Source organism: Myotis lucifugus, unplaced genomic scaffold, assembly GCF_000147115.1.
Source record: "Myotis lucifugus unplaced genomic scaffold, Myoluc2.0 scaffold_10695, whole genome shotgun sequence".
Lineage (NCBI taxonomy): Eukaryota > Metazoa > Chordata > Mammalia > Chiroptera > Vespertilionidae > Myotis > Myotis lucifugus.
In genome coordinates, this window is record NW_005881743.1 from 1,509 (window position 1) to 5,602 (window position 4,094).

The following is a 4,094-nucleotide window of genomic DNA, read 5'->3' on the forward strand; positions in this document are numbered from 1 at the left end:
AACGAAGATTTATATTTTTGATATTTATTTTATATATTTAAATGCCATTTAACAAAGAAAAATCAACCAAAAAAATGAGTTCGCGTGTCACCTCTGACACACGTATCATAGGTTCGCCATCACTGATCTAGGTAGATAGATATAGATAGATAGATAGAGAGAGAGAGAGAGAGAGAGAGAGATATTATTGATTTCAGAGAGGGAGAGAGAGAGAGAAACATCAATGATGAGAGAATTGATTGGCTGCCTCCTGCATGCCTCCTACTGGGTGTCGAGCCCATAACCCGGGCATGTGGCCTTGACCAGAATCGAACCCGGGACCCTTCAGTCCACAGGCTGATGCTCTATCCACTGAGCCAAACTGGCTAGGGCTTGCGGTTGGTTATTTGGCTCCAGCTCCGCCAGCTGAACTCAGCAGGGGCTGCACTGTTGCTTCAGGTGCGGACCCCAGTCTTGGGGGGGTGGGCTGGGTTGGGGTCCCACAGCTGGCAAGGCGGGCGTGGGGACCGGATCACCCAGCCAGGGCGTGCATCTGTGTGTCGGTGGCTTGTTACCCTGTCCCTGCTCCCTGGGGGTCCATGGGAATTTTTGAAGGCTCCAATTCGATCAGCACCATGGCCTGGGGAAAGGAAGGTTGCAATGACTTTCCCCAGCTTACATTTCCCCCAGCTGGGCGAATTGGGGACCAGGTTCTCTGTGCCTCTTTTTCCTCCGTATAATGAAGGTAAAGTTTCTTCCCTCTTAGGCCCTTTTGAGGATTCAGGGGAGGATGGCGCATGTCCCCGTGCCAGGCTCAGCCCAGTGTGCGGTCGGGGGCTCCAGCCGGGGCGGCCTCTTGGGGTAAGTGTGTCCTTCCACAGTGTGTGCTGGCGCCGATTGCATCGGCTTCATGGCCGCCCGCTGGGTGTTGTTACTCTGTTTGCCACCCCGTGTTTTCCTGAGTCGGAGGAGGCGGCTAGATACTTTCCGGATCTTCCGCTTCCAGGACTAGTTACAAGATTACCCCTTGGCATCCTCTCTCCAGCCCTGGAGGGAGCCAACATCCTCTCTCCGAGGCCCGCCCGCCCCCCGCCCCCCCCTCCACCCCTGTGCGAGCCGAAACCGGCGGGGTGCGAACCCAGGTCCTCTCCGCAGCCCTCAATCCCAGGGCTAAGGCAAGTCCGCTGAAGGCCTGCGCTCCTTAGCCCCGCCCACAGCCCCGCCCACAGCCCCGCCCACAGCCCGCCCACGACACTAGGACCAGTGGTATTTTAAAATAACAAATAAATATAATGCCCGCTAGGAGAGACCTGGGGGAGTGGGTGCTGTGTACCAAGTGTCATCATTTCTCTACAAATGCTGCTGCCGCCATGGGGGTGGGGGGTGGGGGTGGGTGGGTGCCAAAGCCGTCAATTCTTCAACCTCGGCATTTAATCGATGGATGGCCCAGCCCTTGCTACTCGGCCTTCCTTAGCGTTTGAAGATATCACACTTGCCATCAGCCCTTTGAGATCACTCCTGACACCGACTCCTTTCACAGCGATTACGGCCTCTTGAGTCAAAACAGTGTTTTCTGCCTCCGGAGGATGTGGTTCATGTATGTCTCTCACCTACTGAACCCATATTTGTAAATGAAATATGCGTGGATTTGCGTTCCATTGTTTTCTCTACAGCAGCGGTTCTCAACCTGTGGGTCGCGACCCCTTTGGCGGTCGAACGACCCTTTCACAGGGGTCGCCTAAGACCATCCTGCATATCAGATATTTATATTATGATTCATAACAGTAGCCACAACACAGTGATGAAGTAGCAACGAAAATAATTTTATGGTTGGGTCACAACATGAGGAACTGTATTTAAAGGGCCAGAAGGTTGAGAACCACTGCTCTACAGGATCAACTATAGACTGCCCTTGCCCGTATGTTTTGGATCTTGCTGCACGATGGAAGCCGGTCCCCGCTCTGCGGTGCATCTCTCCAGACGGATCTATATGCCTGTCCAGTGCGTCCACTCCGACCACGCCGGGGTTCAGAGGGTGTGGGTGTTTCTGCCTTGCAGCTGTTGTAACAGTTTCCCACGGGTGGTCAGCGATGAGCGTCGAAGTCCAGATCTTCAGGGGCCTGTGCAGTGTCCGGGCGGCAAAAAGAGGCAAAGAGGCCACACAGGCCCCCGCCTTGCCGTCCAGCCACCCCAGCCCACATTCTGACAAAAGCTGGGTCAACACTTAAAGGTAAGCCTACCCCAGTCCTTGTCTTAACCCTACCTGTGGCCTAACCTGACCCTGACCTCAGCTATATCCCTAGCCCTGTCTCTATTATAAACCTAGCTCTGACTTTGTTCTGCACCTCAAAACGGTCCTTAACCTAAACTTATGACCTGACCCTGGCTCTTAACTATAAATCTGATGACCATGATATACTCCAATCTTAAACCTTAACCCTGGTCCTGATGCACCTTGACCTTGACCCCAGACATAGCTCCAGTCCAGTCCTAGATCCACACACAGCCACGATCTCAGCCATAGCCTCGCCTTGACTGATTCTAGCTACAAGCAGAGTCTTAACTCTGTGCCCAATCTTCACCCTTATCCTACATACCCCGAGCCCTACCCACGGTCAGAACCCAAACACCAGTGTCAGTTGTCATCTTTACCTCAATCTTTTTTGTTGCTGTTAATCCTCACCAGAGGATATTTTCTCCATTGCTTTTTTCAGAGGGAGTGGGAGGGAGGGAGGGAGGGAGGGAGGGAGGGAGGGAGAGAGGGAGGGGAGGAGACACACACACACACACACACACACACAGGCACATCGACTGGTTGTCTCCAACAGGAGCCCTGATTGGGGTCAGGGAGCAAACCTGCAACCCAGGTACGCCCTTGATAGGGAATCAAACCCCCAACCCTTCTGTGTGTGTGTGTGTGTGTGTGTGTGTGTGTGTGTAAGAGCCGGGATGTCGATGCTCTGCCAATTGGGAACATTGGCCAGGAATCTTTTTTTTAAATCCTCACCTGAGGATATTTTTCCATTGCTTTTTAGAGAGAGTGGGAGCGAGAGAGAAAGAGAGAAATATCGATGTGAGAGAAACACCTAGATCAGCTGCCTCCTGCAAGCACCCTGACCAGGGCCTGGGCAGGGGAGGAGCCTGCAACAGAGGCACGTGCCCTTGACTGGAATCTAACCTGGGACCCTTTGGTTCACAGTCCCACACTCTGTCCACTGAGCCAAACCGGCCAGGGCCGGCCAGGGAATCTTAACCCTTTCTTCAACCCTAAACCAAATTCTGGTGATACTGATTGCTACTGATCCCCCCCCCCCTTTTTTTTTTGGTTAATGATCACCTGAGGATATTTCCGTTGTTGTTGTTGTTGTTTTGTTTGTTTGTTTGTTTGTTTGTTTGTTTTAATAGAGAGAGAATGGAATGGAGAGGGAGAGACAGAGAGAAACATCGATGTGAGAGAGACACATCAACTGGTTTCCTCCCACATGTGCCCTGACCAGGGCCGCGGATCCAGCCAGCGTGCACCTTGACCAGAATTGAACCTGGGGCCCTTCAGTCTGTGGGCCAAAGCTCTATCCACTGAGCCAAAGCGGCTAAGGCCTGATCCTTCCTCTTAGCCTTAACCTGATTAATTTCTAATCCTAATTGGAACCAAACTCCAGTCCTAAGAGCTTTATGTGACAAGAAGTCATCCCTGATTCTTCTTCGTCTCTCACTCCCCACAGCCAGTTGGCCAGCAAATGCCATCATGTTGCCTTCAAATTCTCCCAGCGTCCAACCATTCCTCTCCTCCTGCACAGCCACCAGCATCTTCTTCCTGGGCTTCTGCGGGCATCCTCTCACTGGGCTCCCGTTTTATCCCAGTCTCCTAGCCCCCATCCCCTACAGCCTGTTCCTCACCCAACAACCAGAGGATCCTGTTAAAATCTGAGTCAGGCCCAGCCGGCGTGGCTCAGTGGTTGAGTGTTGACCTATGAACCAGGAGGTCCCAGTTCAGTTCCTGGTTATGGGCTCGATCTCAGTGTGGGGCGTGCAGGAGGCAGCCGATCAATGATTCTCTCTAATCATTGATGTTTTGTTTCTTCTCCTCTCCCTTCCTCTCTGAAATCATAAAAATG

General features: G+C 52.5%; 1 pseudogene; it reads right to left on the reverse strand.

Annotated features, from left to right (window-relative positions):
* Positions 1-1,321: 1,321 nt before the first annotated feature.
* LOC111824899 lies at positions 1,322-2,181 on the reverse strand (annotated as a pseudogene).
* Between the last annotated feature and the right edge of the window lie 1,913 nt (positions 2,182-4,094).